At 32.8% G+C, this 15,643-nt stretch overlaps 2 long non-coding RNA genes across 3 annotated transcripts in view; one reads left to right on the plus strand and one right to left on the minus strand.

Annotated features, from left to right (window-relative positions):
* The window catches only part of LOC136170957 (uncharacterized), a 38,599-nt gene extending 35,609 nt beyond the window's left edge, over window positions 1–2,990 (minus strand). For both annotated transcript variants that reach the window (XR_010663719.1, XR_010663718.1), the window contains exon 1: window positions 2,885–2,990. This is a non-coding gene — a long non-coding RNA (uncharacterized lncRNA). The remainder of the gene's footprint in view (window positions 1–2,884) is intronic.
* The window catches only part of LOC136170959 (uncharacterized), a 98,818-nt gene that overhangs the window by 13,818 nt on the left and 69,357 nt on the right, over window positions 1–15,643 (plus strand). The gene's annotated exons all lie outside the window — the stretch shown is intronic.

The raw sequence follows: 15,643 nt of genomic DNA on the forward strand, positions 1-15,643 counted from the left end.
GGGAGAGAAATGAGGGATGAACTGTAAGTATCCAGTTCACTGAAGGGGTTTTTTAAAATCTCTCATATTTAAGTTAAAAGTGAAAAATTAATTTTCTATAGAAAGAAACCCATATCCCACACTCCCTGATTCAGAAGTGTTTGAAGGATATAAAAGAAGAATCTGTTTTCAAGAACTTTCCAGTTTCCCCTCTCTAGTAGTCAATCCAATTCAAGTGCAATTTAATAAGTTAATTGCAATATGTGATTGACAGAGGCAGGGGACAATGTCTGATGTGAGGCCTTCTCTATAAAAAAATTATGATAATAACTAAGGATCCTATTATTTCATTAAGAACTCTATGTCTTGGCTGATGCACAGCAAGACTTTCTCAAAAATCTACCTTAGAAGTGATTGATATCAAGCCTGTATTTGTCCATTATGTCACCAAACCAGAAATGGAAAAAATGTTGATCAAGATCAGTTTGAACCTTAACTCTTGTGAGCCTAAATGTCTAAAATGGGAAAGAGTATCACGTGATAATTTGGTTGAAGCTGTCTTTTATCTTGCCAGATTTACTTAGGAACTGAAGCATAAGAAGTTAATAAGCAACTATGAAATTACCTAGATTAAGAAAAAAAAACTTGTAAAAAAAAGTTTCCATGATAAATAAGCAGAAAAGGGGCAAGGGAGTGGAGGAAATGTTTCATTATGTAACATAAATTAATTTAGAATAATAAAAATTTAAGAAAACCCATAAATATGATTTTTTTTAAAAAGTTGTCTTTCTGGAGACAAAGAGGCTTTAGTTTTAGGTATTTTGTTTCTGAATCAGAAATTGCAATGAAGCTGTGCATAAAAAATGCACTTATGTCTTTTTTTTCAAATTTCAGATAATAATTTTATATTTACACCATTAAATGTTGTTATTTTTAAAAATCAAATTTATAGTATTTCAATATTTGGTTGCCTTAAAGCAATATTTCTAAAGTGATTTTTCATGTGTACTAATCTTCAATAAAATGTTAAATGGTGGAATGCTTCTTAAATTTTAGCATTTTATATAGAGTTAAAGAAAACATTTTATTGAATGTGAAACAATGGAGGAATATAAAAAGATTTTCAACATAGTAAAGTATTTTGTATTAAAAATAAAGGGAAAAAATCATATAGAATGGTACTTAAATGCAAAAATGAAGTTATATCAAAAAACTTTCCCTCCCTCCCAAGTAGATATATCTCATGCTTCATTTTGCAGCAGGATAGTTGTTCATCTAACCTAAACATTTACAGTAACTGATTTATTCACCATTGAAAATCAAACCCATTGCAGCTCAGATAATTTCTCTGCATTAGGAAAATGAATAAATTAAAAAGTCTGCTTCAGCAATTTAGTCCTCAGCAATTTAGAGATTCTGCAAGCTTGGTAGATGTCAAAACCTGCTGATACCTAACAGAGTCAACTCCAAGTTTGTGTATCCCGGTCCACTCTACCTTTCCATCAGGCAGTACATGTGGAAATAGAAAAGCAGCTCTCTAATTAATCAAAGTCAGATGTGCCTGAACGCCTGGAGTTGCTGCTGATCCTTGTCCCAGCTTCTCCCATGTTCTCGCTCTATGTTTTTACCTTGAAAACTTCTGCTCTGAGCTGGGAATGCCTGAAGGGCTTGCACGGTAAGTCAATGTGAAATTATCTCAGCAGGAAGAAGTTGCTTTTCAGCTTAAATGATTTAAGGCAGCAATTTTTCACACTCTCAAACTCTGACAAACGCCCAGATTGCCTCTCATGTCTGACTTCAAAATATTCAAAGAAAAGCTATTTTTATTAAAAACACTCTAGAGAAAATTGTATGTCACTTGTTCTCTGATATAACTTCATTTCTCCTGACAGTGACAATTTTCACCTCAGTACAATTTCTTTATTTTTTCCAAAGCTAATTCTGCTTAATATTAGTATTTATACAAACTCTTATCAACTTGTCTCTGTGAAATATTCAAGGGTGTCAGGTAAATGTTGCTCACCGTCATTCATCTTCTTTGGGTGTTCAAAATGATCAATCAATTTATAACTACACTTAGTTACTTTGGATATTATTGTTTTATTTGTAAGGGAGAACTTAACAGTTGTTAAAACCCCTTGTTTGATAAACCTGTTCCTGCGAAAGCAAGGATTTTCAAACTTGATGACACGTGTCTGTTGCCAAAGATCATAAAAGTTTACATTAATAAATCTATTTGTTCTATGCCTTTAAATAAAGCAGGTAATACAGTGCATGTTTTGTCTTATGCAGCTTACATGTTAATAAGATTACAGTGGATGTCATATGGCATTGAAACATCGCATTTGCTTTATTATGAATGCTGGCAGTGCAGAAACATCACATTATAATCACTTCAAAAAAGAAATATATTCTGCATATTTTCATATGTGTTTATAATTCCACTAAACCTCAACAGAATCAAACTCAGTAGGGACAAGAATGACAGAAGGTTTAATGTTCCACAGTCTGCTGAAATCTTGGTGCACTTGATATATAGTAGGATGGTTAATATGTATAAGGTTACTTGTGACCTGTGACCTCAAAGCATATCTTCTGGCCTTATCACATTTCCATGAGAAAAAGTAACCACTGGCTTGTGAATTTCCCACAAATATTTTGGAGCTTTTTTAAAGGGTTAATTCTGTGTCTCACTGTGAAAGCCTGAAGTAAAGTGTTTATGAAGGTAATATGAGCAGTGACCACTATCCAGGTACTGCAGCAATGGAACAAACTCCTTTTTAAAATATATGTACCAATTTCCTACAAGTATGCCTTTTATATTCCACTAAATGTTTCATTTCTAAATAAAACTGGATCATTTTTATTTCATTTCTATCCATTATAAAGAAAAGGAAAGAATTACCTGGCAGCCTTCTTCACACACACACAGTGCTGGGGTCGCATCAGTGGAAGTACATCAAATACAGCAGGGAAGTGTGTTTCATAAATTTCAGTGCTCCAACAATGGAATACGCAGCTCCAACACTAACACCCCTGCTCGAGAAGTTGTCATCTTTCCAGTCTGTGACTTGTAACATGTTTTCTGTTTGGAAGCCACAGCTACTTTGATTTTGCTTCACTTCTTTATCTACCATAGTTATTAGCTCACCAAAGGGAAAAATGATTGATGTTTTAAGACATACTTAAACATTATCTGTATGTTCCTCAATATTCAAACATTTTTAAGATAATTTTTGGATATATGATGAAATTTGTGAGTAGTTGATAGTTAACCTAAGTAATTGTTGAAAAGTCAAAACTTTACTGGTAAAGCAAGTTTGTGTGTACACAAACACACAGGCACGTGAACATGCTTCTCAGAAGGTTTTAAATAGTTTGTTATGTGTTAAAATTTGCTTGACATTAAAAAAAAGAGTGTTCAATAAAAATTTTCATGATAAGTGTATTATTTCTTCTGCATACTCAAAAGAAGAAACTATGCTGCAATATTGTTTAGGATTCTTATTTCTTATTGATAAATCCAAAATATGTTGTAATCATGAATTGGTTAAAGGCTTTGTTTCTATTTTACAATACATGCATACAGGTGGGAAGAAACCATAGGATTTGTTTCCTAACTAAAATATTTGCAATTTTATCTTATTGTATATTTTAGCTGTGTTATGGGAAAATAGAAATTGCCATTTGAAGTATGATTATCTTAGATATATACCAATGAGGTTATTATTGAGCCAAAGGAATATCTTATATTAAGCTTTAGATTTTAATTTAAAAATGAGTCATTCTATATTATTATTTATAAAATTATGCTATTTACAAAAGTACCTAATTTGATCATTTAAGGTCTTAAGAAATTCTCTATTATTGCACATTAAAATAAATACTTTATATCTATAAATTTAATTTAATAAATTTAATATCTATAAATGACAATACACAAATACATGAACTAAATTTGTGTGTATTATCCATTTATACATAATTTAGCCTTATATTGGTTGGTTCACCAAAACCATTCAGTGAAATATATTTAGCATTTTTTGTTTCAATTCTTTTAAAAATAAAAAAAGGGTTTATTACTTAAATTTATGTTTTTATTTCATCCTTAGTGTTTAAGTATATTGTATTTAAATAATTTTTTATGGAATATTTAAAACATGAAATGTAGTAAAAATTGGAAACTTGGTAGAACACACACACACATGCTCAGCCCTTATGTTTAGGTTAAGAAATAATTCAGCAACACCACTTTAAGCAATCCACAGAGTCTACCTTTGTCCCTGAATCTAGTCTAAACATTTTTATAATACAAAAAAGAAATTATCTGGACTTTTTCAATGTGATCTATGCCAAGAAATCAAGGAAAGTGATAAAAGCTGAAAGAGAGAGTATGCATTAGTGAATATTTATATTGGCAAGATCTGAAAATTTTGTAAAAGTAAAACAAACACAGAGGTTGCTTATTTCTGAAAGGAAATTGGCCTCACTGAATTTCTTTCAGGAAAACATTATTGCTCAAAATGATATAAATCTCTATTGCTATCTCTAGCAAATTAACTTGAAATGCTGGCAGTGCCAAGAAGGTGCATTAAGTTTTCTCTTGTTTACCTTTTCCTAATCACCATAAAAATCCTCAGTGAAACAATTATTCTTTAAACAATCAGGACAATATATCTCTATAAAGGAGAAAATCGATTTAACAACAAAACTAGATTTATCTCTATTGATCATGAGGCGTTCAGTGTAATTTTAGTGAATTATGCCTGGCTTTCATTTCCTAGCAGAAATTTTTCAGTGATGCTCGAAAGGCAAATTGCAAAACTACAGCCATGATCTTTTGCATGCTATTTACCTGTCCTAATCACCTCTTTAAAAAAAAAAAGACATATACAGGAGACTGAACCAAGTATTTATTTTCTGTTACATGAAACAGTGTAACTATTGTGTGTGCCTTATTTAATAGACTTACCTAGGAACCTGATATCATTTCTTTCAATTCATTAGTAAAGAAATCAGGTCTCTATAACAGGATTCAGTGTTAACAAAACAAATCCAAGTTCATCTTATGAGAACAGAATTAGAAAGATTAAGAAGTAACATTTTCTTCTTAAATATGAGTTATTTTTAAAGATATTATTAACACTTTCATTTTAGCAACTTCTTGTCAAGCAAGAAGGAAACACAAAAGAACTGGAGGCAGATTAATAAAAATTTAGTATTTGTACTGCTTGAAAAGAAATATAAAAAGACGAATGTTCCAAAATATCTTAGAGGTGTTATTTTTTGTTGTTCACTTAAATACATGGATGAATGAGTCATATTGGCTTATTTCACTAAGAACAGTAATGAAAATACACAAGATAAATGTATTTGGTCAATGTAGTCATAGAATATTTCTTTCTGTGAAATATTGTACATTTTTCTCTCGCTGCAAGAATTAGAAAATTTTATAAATAAGTCAGTCCTTACTTAGAAAAGGGTAATTAAGAAATTCATGTTCATGAAAGAAGTTTAAGCAAGGAATATACCTAACTATAAAATTAATTTCCTGTGTAAACCTTAAATCACATTTTAATAAACAAAATAATGTTATTATTCAGTCAGTAGATAATAATTTTCTTATTTAATAAATTGTAACTTTTGCTTTTATTATAAATAATGCAAGCAGTGTGCTTGCTAAATCAAATAAATGGAGGATAATACATAAGTTAACCCATAATACATAATAATACATAAGTTAATACATAATAATACATAAGTTAACCCATGTGAAAGACTAACTCATTTTAAGGTTGCTAAAATTTGAATTCACTAATTCAGGTCAGTTCAGTTGTTGCCATGTATTCTTAATAAAGTCCATGTTCCATAGCTGTTCAAAAAATGCAAAGTAAATTTTATTTATTTTGTTACATTAATGATACCTCAAGCTATTTTCCATCACACTTAAAGACATTGGTGGTGTTTTGTGTATTCATGCACATTAGTGTTAATATTGGAAATTGCTGTATTAAATTCTAACTAAATTTATAAAAAACTGCTTATTAACATAAATAACATTCCAAAAAGTATCTAACATCAAAGGAGAACAGTTTATGACACATAAGAAAGGAAAAATTTTAATCTGAAACATTGAAGTAATATTCAAATGTAAAATAATCATCCTTTTTAAACCATTGACCATTAATTAATGCAAAATTGACAGAATTAATTGAGCTTAAAATATTAAATGTGATATATAAAAGCATATCTATTGAAAACCATATCAATCACCTAAACTAGCAAAATACTTTAAAATAGATCCTATAGATCTAGGCAGATTGTAATCATATTTATAGCATGTAACCCTTTGTTTAAAATTGATAATAATAATATGAATGTATCATTATGATATTGAATTGGAACTTTCAAATTAGACTAGTAAAACTTTTAGAAATAATATTTTCAATTTGTTTTCCTATAATATGAATAGCTAACCTAGGATATCGTATTTTAGTGACAATTTTCCTATTATAGGTATACAATCTTATCCTCAAATGTAAGTAAACTGGACTAGTTGTATAAGTTGTTTCTTTTAGAAAAAAATGGAAAATACCTAGCGGTTTTCATAAAAGAGGTAGTTGCAAAACTGAATTTTAATAAACCAATAAAATAATGTTATTGTTCAATAGGTAATAATTGCCTTTATATAAACTCAGAAATATTGTTTAGAGTGATTAATATACAATGCTCCATTATGCATCTGGGAGTGTTGATGCATAATTTTTAGTTCTAATGTTATTATGTAATTGAGAGAACATGTTCATTTGCTCTAATAACTACTAAGATGCACTTAATAAAATGAAATGTAATAATACTTGTAATTTAATCTATTCATGGAAGTAATTTTAAAAGTCTACCACTTTCCTTAATGTGGATAACATTCATAATTTATAAAGTGTTGTGATGCAGAATTGACAATGCCATTGTTTTTTACACTTTGAGATGATTCTGCAGGCTTCGTATCATCTGCATACCAACCTCAGGATTATCAAGGGCAAACAAAAGATAATTAATACCAGAAACAGGCAAATGCAGGAGCTACTGACTGAGGGTTCTCATTTAATGTATGACTTCTGAAAACCAGAAAATGAAATAACCATAGAAAAGCTTGTCTCTGAAAAGAATATTTCAATATTCTATTCTTTATATAAACCTGGACCCAATACCCCAGTTTGTAGACGTAGCTTATTCAAAGAGCATAGTTTCAAGTGGTATAGTCATCATCTATAATGGAGTTAGAAAATGTTATTTTTAAATAGTGAATTTCAAATTATATATTTTATAATTTTAGTTTCTTTAATACAAATTATAATCATTAATTTATTTATAATGTGTGTAAAAGCATGGGAAGCAAACTACTGCCATAATAACTTCTATCATGTTTTAACATTTACTAACAGGGTACAATAAAAAGGATATTTCTACAATTAGACTATTCTATACTTAGATGTAGTTTATATAACATTATATACAGATATTATGTGTTTAAATGTTGAATCTAAAACATTAAAATATTTATTCACATGAAATAATGCTAGTAGCAGAGAATATGCTATGTTAACCCTGAGTATAGTACTATCTTACTACTTAAGTGAAGTTATTTATATTTTCCAAACTAAATTCCCTTTCACTTTCTGTAAATTGTTATTCATGTGATTCACATATATTATGGGTATTTTCATTTTACACTATAATACATAGTAATTGTCAAATGTTTTAAATATTGAACTTCTAAAGTTCTGAAATAATAATTATAAAATTATGTTTGAAATAAAATGACAGTTCATAACAAATTCAAGTATTAAAGACTTTTTAAAATGTTTAGGCTTCTGTGATAAAGTATCATGTTATCAACAATTTTAACTGAAGTGGGTAAGTTAGTGACAAGTCTCAGAGTTTATAATTATAAAAGAAAAAAGAATCTTATTGGAATATGGTGTTTTTTTCCCATAGATACATCACAGTTCAAGTCTTCTGGAAATAATTATGCATTTTGGAGCTCCGATGTGATACAGTTGCTAGTTCATGTCCCAAACACCACCACTAAGTGGATATTCCATAAAAACTCTCCATTGGCAATGTGATTGAGAAGGGTTTATTTTCTTTTAAGTTAATTTTTTTTCTTGTTTTATGTCAATACCAACTATTCTGCACAACTTTCAAAAGAGGTCAAAAAAGATTACATGTCATATTTAATTTAATTCTTTTGTATGTGGAGCCTGGGTTAACTGCACCATATGATTAACTTTTAAAGTATCAAGTCATTGTCTATAAAAGTATGCACAGTTAATAATAAAATAAATCTCTCTTATACCACACAATTGTTAAATAGGTTGGTCCTATCTCCAGCTTCTTTCCTCCACATCTGTTTTCCTGTTGTTATGTCCCAGGGCCCATCTTCAGTTTTCTATCTGCTCAAGATAATCTTCTCATATTTCCCATTTAATGACCACAACAAAACCTATCTTCAGTTACCATCTACTGTCCTGAAACTCTCTTCTAAAATTTAGGCCTAATTGATAATTGTATCTGAATGAGCTCCCAAATGAGCGTGTGTAAAAATTTATCATTTACCTCTACTTTTACCACAGCTTCCCCTGGTTGTTCATGTAAGGAATCTGCCTGCAATGCAGGAGACCCTGGTTTGATTCCTGGGTTGGGAAGATCCCCTGGAGAAGGGATAAGATACCCACTCCAGTATTCTTGGGCTTCCCTAGTGGTTCAGACAATAAAGAATCTGCCTGCAATGCAGGACCTGGTTTGGATCACTGGGTTGAGAAGATCCCCTGGAGGAGGACATGGCAACCCACTCCAGTATTCTTGCCTGGACAATCTCGTGGTAGGTACAGTCCATGGTGTTATAAAGAATCAGACATGACTGAATGACTAAGCACAGAGCAACTAGTGACATAAGTCTAGAATCTTGGAGTCATCCTGGATTTCTTTTCAGTCCTGATTAATTCAACCAAAAGTCCTACTATTTCACATCCTCAGGATATCTTCTCTTCAATTCCCACTGCAGCTTCTAGAAGTTATCACTATTTCTTACTTCCTAATAGTTCTTTCCATCTTCAATTTTAAACCCTCCCAATCAATTTTCCAAATCAAAAGTCAACAAACGTTTCTGTAAAGGGCCAAATAGTGAAAATTTCAGGACACACATCCATACAGTCTCTATTGGCAACTATCCAGTTCCGTAAGCTGTAGCAGGAAAACAGCCATCAACACTAGTGAAAAGATAGACATGGCCGTGTTCCAAAAAACTTTACAAAAAAAAGCAGATAGATTTGGCAGATAGGCTTTAGTTTTCTGACTCCTGATCTAAATTGCTCCCAGAGTAAAATTTCTAAATGACAAATCAGATCTCATTGCTACCTCATTTACTCATCACTTTTCATCATCTGCAAAAAAATTCTAACCCCCTTGTAATGATATAAAAAATCTTTATGGTATTGTTTCTACTTTTCACTGCTACCCACACACTCTATATGTGTCCCTTTCCATCAATTTATAGTTGTCTAAATCATTATTCTTTATCTGTTTGTCTTTGCACAGGTTAGTCCTATTGTACAGGATAAAAGAACATACTTTATTTATTAATTTTTCTTGCTGTTATTTTCTATCCATGAGGATGAAGATCACGTTTTACTCACCTTTGTATCTGTTAGTTCTAGCAGATTGATTCTTATTGGTGGTGACTTAAACAGTTTAAGTTAAACAATCACTGATTTCATTGCTTGATTATATGTCCAACTATATCAAATAAGTTGAGCTCTTCTTTTAATCATGTACTGATAAACATTAGTCCAAGTCAAGGCACATAACAAGGCACATGACTGGCTTAACTGTTTCTACTAAAATGACCCAGATTTGTGCTAATTTGACTGAATGGAAATATTTTACTACCACTAAAGCTACAGTCTTCTATATTTAACTGAAAAATACTTCAAGAATATTTTAGTTACATATGTATTTTAGTTACCTTCAGAAATGCCTTGTGGCAGTTAAAGATGGCCATATATTCTTGACACATGTCCTGTTGAGATGTAGAGTCTGTTTTCCTCTCTCCGGGAATCTGGGCTGGTCTATGACTGCTTTGATCAAGAGAGTATATTGGAAGTGATGTCATGCCATTGCTGGGAGCAGCCTTTGGAAAGACTGGCAGTTCTGACCTGATTTCAGGGAGCCCCGAGCTGCATTTTAGAAAGTCCAGCTTTGTATAAGTTCACGCTGCAGCTGCAGAAACCATGTGTAGAGGCGCTGGGGCCACATGGAAGGAAAGTGTGGTCCTATTGTGCCTGGAGAGGCATACTTGTCAAGATGACAGGGAGTAAATGAACCTAAGTGGGACCTTCCAGAGCAGATCAGCCACTAACAAAATACTGCCAAGTGACCTCAGCTGATGCCTATGGAGTAGGAGAATTGTTTAGCCAAGACCTATCAAAATTTGAAAGAAAAGAAGGAAAAGAAAAAAAGTCACTCAGTCGTGTCCAACTCTTTGCAGCCCCATAGACTATACAGTCCGTGGAGTTCTCCAGGCCAGAATACTAAAATAGGTAGCCTTTCCCTTCTCCAGGTAATCTTCCCAGGGATTGAACCCAGGTTTCCCGCATTGCGGATGGATTCTTTACCAGCTGAGCCACAAGGGAAGTCCAAGAATACTGGAGTGGGTAGCCTATCCCTTCTCCAGTGGATCTTCCTGATCCAGGAATCAAACCAGGGTCTCCTGTACTGCAGGCAGATTCTTTACCAACTGAGCTATCAGGGAAGCAGGTAACAATTTTTGACCCACACAATTATGAGACAGTATTAAATAGTATTTTGGAACACATGTTATACAGCAATAGATAACATAAAAAAGACATTTAAGCATGTAAGATACATGAATTATAATTTGTAAGTAATGGCTGAAATTATAGGATTTAATATTGTGAAATGGCTTTTATCCATGCACTTCATACAATCAATACCTTATCTTAATCTAAAACAGTTTCATTTCTCTATTTTAAGTGCTCAAACTTGGATAAATAATAAGTTATTTACATGATTTTTTATTCAAAATGAGGCTCTTTACCAAAAAAAATGTTTAGTGCACTTTATTTATTTAGAACTTTATCTTATTAAGCATTTGATGTAGTGTATGTTATTCAACTGATTCATATATACCCCTAAATTAATCCCATTACAACAGATATATGGGAAGCAGGGCCTTGAAGAGGAGATGGCTTGTTTCAGATCACCCAGTGAAGATAGCAATTCAATACTAAAATCCAGAGTTTTCAGAATCAGTGTTCATTTATCTTTTAACTTTATCCATGTTGTTTCTGGAGATTCTCAGGTGGTGCTAGTGGTAAGGCAGCAGCCTGCCAATGCAGAAGACACAAGCGATGCAGTGTGATGCAGTGATCCTTGGGTTGGGAAGACTGCCTGGAACAGGAAATGACAATTTGCTCTAGTGTTCTTTTTTTTTTTTAATTTATTTATCTTTAATTGAAGGATAATTGGTTTACAGTATTGTGTTGGTTTCTGCCAAATATCAACATGAATTAGCCATAGGTCTACATATGTCCCCTCCCTCTTGAACCTCTCTCCCACCTCTTCTCCCCATCCCATACTTCTAGGTTGTTACAGAGTCCCACTTTGAGTTCCCTGAGTCATATAACAAATTCCCATTGGCTCGATATTTTACATATGGAAAGGCATGTTTCAATATTACTCTCTCTGTACATCCCACCCTTTCCTTCCTCTCCACCAGGTGCCTGGAAAATCCTATGGACAGTGGAACCTGCTGGGCTACAATCTATGGGATCGCCAAGAGTTAGACACGATAGCACACATGCACATTGTCTAGTATCAAGCTGCCAATATCTGAAACTTCTATGCCAACATTTTATGTAAAGTCTGATACATATCTCAGGAAACACTCCGAAATGTTTTCTTTAATTAACTCACATGATATCTTCTAATGACAATAGGGATAGTCTGTCTATAGCTAGAGAACATTCTTGTTTTAATATTTGTTTTAATGCTAGTATATGAATGGGTAGGACTGTTTGAAGACTGTAATTATTAGGGAGTTTGAATCAGAAACTTAGTATGTTTAAGCAGTATATTTGTACGTACAAGCATTTTATTTCCATGTTTGCTGAATATGAATTTCAGGATTCAGAAGTTCGGCTCAATTTTCACCACTAGTTGTCTTTGAAACATACAAAACACTATACTCTCTGTATTATTTATATGCACGAGAATCAGCTGACATGTGAGTTAACCAACTATTGAAAGAGGTTGTTTTATTGTTACAGATCTGAACTATAAAACTGTATCACCATCCAGTTTTCTTCTTAGGTTCTTTCATTTTTGCCTTAAAAATTCCTCCTAATATCCCTAATCATCTATCAAGTGAGATCCTGTAAGCTTTCTTCATTAATTACTGCCACCTTTTCTCGTAATCGTTTTGAATTTTTGAAACTTTCTTTAATTTGCCTTCTCAAATTGGGATACCTAAAATTAAACATGCTATTAAGTTTTTCATTGTAGCCTTTCTCGTCATCTTACAGTATTAGTCATAAGATTATTTACCTCTTTTAAGTGTTTCATTTTCAATGATGTCCTAGTTAAGATGCATTCAAAAAAATTAAAATGCCATAGTTGAAATACAAGTCTACAATTCTATATTGACTCTCTGAATAGTAAAACTGACAGTGTGCTAAGACATCAATAGAGTGAGGTAATAAAAAAATAAGAAAGATGTCTAAGAAAGCTGAGAAATACCAGAAGTTTTCTGAAACAAAAATTTATGCATTGTTGTAGGCAAAGAATTTCATGCCCGGTCATTGACTTGTTTCAATCCTAGAGAGGTTGCTTTTTATTTAAATATTTCCAGAAAAGGCTGACTGCCATAGGACAGTTGTTTATGTGCATTATTTTTTAAAATAATTTAAACTTAGCTCTGTCTTCTGTATATGAGTGCATGCATGTTTGTATAATGTATATAATTTTCCTCTGCTCAAGATAATAAAAATAGTCACTCCAACTGGATAGTATTACAAATAATACCAAGTGAAAATGCAATTTTCTAACTAGTGATGAAGGCAAAAAATCCTTCCAGACATTTTCCCATAAAATATTGTACTTATACACTTAGTCACTTTGCTACTATAAAACTATTTCTTCAAGAGTTCTAAGACTGAAATGCTGTTAAATATTTGGAAGCCTTTGAGAAACTGTACAGTATTTAACTAATAGCAGACAGAATGGATGAGCATTCCATTTTCTAGAAAAATAATTTTCAAAATATTCTGCCTACATTAAAACATTTTCTTACCTAAACATTTTTATACAGTTTTGCATTTTGGGGATTTTTTTCTTGAAATGCTTTCCTTCTGGGGATGGTATTCATCTTGATAAGTAGTTACTATTATCAATAATAAAACTACTAAAGAATAGAAAAAGAGATGTTAAAAAAGAAATCCAGATAAAACTATGAGGATATGTTATAAAAAACAAAACCAGTGCTTTCTAGATCATGAGCCAATTAATTAGAGAAGAAAACAAATTCTCCTTTCTTACTGAATCTTATATATGATTGTGCACCTGAGTGGGGACACATGGTGGCGGTTAGTGGCCTGGAAGTCCTATCTATTCAGTCCTGGTTATCATCAAACTTACCAGTAGTTGTATTCACCAGCATGAGAATAGATTCTGGGTATGAAATCAAAAGAAGGAGGAAATATGAAGAACACCTCACAGAGAATAAATTTCATGAGGATAATGATTTTGTAAGATAAGAGCTAGACTTAATTAAATATCATTACTGATTAAGCACTGTGGTAAGTACTTTCTGTGTATTAACTCATTTAATCATCATAACAACCCTAATTATTATGATTCTCATGTCATGGCTGAAGATGCTGAGACACAGAGAGGTTAAGTAATGTTCTACAATCTAACTGCTAGTATCGGGGTAGAGCTGGTAATTGAATCAGGAAATCTGGTTCCGTCTGCCCTAATTACTCCAGTGATTCTCAAACATTAGAGTGTATCCAAATCACTTGCAGAGCTTATTAGAACACTGATTCCTGGGCTCGATCCCCAGAGTTTCTGATTCATTATGTCTACAAAGCAGACCGAAACTTTACCTTTCTAATGAACTCCCAGGTAATTCTGATGCCTTTGGAGCAGGGACCACACCTTGAAAACCACTGTTTACGCTATACTCCCTCTTGGGAGTTATTCTTGACAAGCCAATAACATATAATTTTAGGTTCTGTGAAATTTTGCTTTTAAGGGATTTAAATGTTTACCTATATCAAAGCAAATAATGAATCAACTCACAGAAATGGAGTACAGTCTAATAAAGCTAACCATTAGAAAACATATGTGGGCACAGATTCATTCATTTGTAATCATTTATTTAATTGCAAATCATAGGTTTAGGGCTTGAAATACAGTGAAGGAAAATGTATTGGCCTTGCCCCCAAAAAATTCAGTGTAGGAACATGTATAAGCAAACAATTGAAGAATAGTCTCATGAGTTTTACGGTGGTGAGGCTGTGTGGATTGAAAGGGTCAGAAACAGTTTCACAGAGGAGGTTTTAAGCTGTTGTAAAGTGCAAACTGAAGTTAACAGTGATGTGCATTCTTAGTGAAGAGGGCATATGCCAAGTTATGGAGATGAGAAAGGGCACATTGAATATTGGAAATTATGAAGAATCTGACTGACTACAGGTCAGGGGTGGAACAAAAGAGTGGGAAGCTAAGTAAAATAAGATTAACGTCAATATCTAGGAATTTATGAGAGCGTGGTGACTTCCTGGACTTTGGATGAGAAGTCATCAAGAGGTTTTAAGCAAGAGATGGGCTCAGTGATGCTTTCTAGGAAGATGACTGGCAAATGCAGAGTTAACAGTGAAAACCTAGAAACCGTTTGGAGAGGACACTGTAGAATGTGTCCTTGTCCCTTAGAGGCAAGGAGTCCAGTCCAGTCATGAAAGGATATGGGAGTGATCTAAAATAATGGCTGTGGGGTTGCATAAAAACAGGTAAGTGAGGAAAAAAGTCACATCTGAATAGTGGTATTTTAAATGTTTGTATATTTTAATTCACATATGACTTGGAAGAAACCCTGCATCTCTACTATTATTTATTTATTTATTTTTGATACAGATAAGAAAACTGAAGCACAGAGAAACTGGGTCATTTCCCCAAGGTCACACTGTTTGTCAGTGGTAGAACCAGACTTTGAACCCAAACTCTAGAGTCTACTTTCATGTCCAGGTCTAGAGATGAACTGGATATGGAAAATAAAGGGAAAATAAGGTATTTAGAGTACTTTCCCCACTTAGCATTATATTTAGGCCAGTAAATGCATACCCAATATCCGTCGTCTACAGTCTGGTCATCTCATCCATTCAAATGATGATCTAACAGAGTTATAGGAAACTGGACATATGTTTCAGCAGGTTTTTCCTTATGGGATTTTCCAAGGCTGGAGTGAACTCAGTGCCTAGCAGAGCATGCAGTCCTTGAGACAGATATCTCCTCTCGTGTTATCACTCCCACACGGATGGCACATACTCTTCTGACCACCCATGCTAATGTTACAGTTGTGACCACATCC

The sequence above is a fragment of the Muntiacus reevesi genome, chromosome 6 (assembly GCF_963930625.1).
Source record: "Muntiacus reevesi chromosome 6, mMunRee1.1, whole genome shotgun sequence".
Taxonomy (NCBI): Eukaryota; Metazoa; Chordata; class Mammalia; order Artiodactyla; family Cervidae; genus Muntiacus; species Muntiacus reevesi.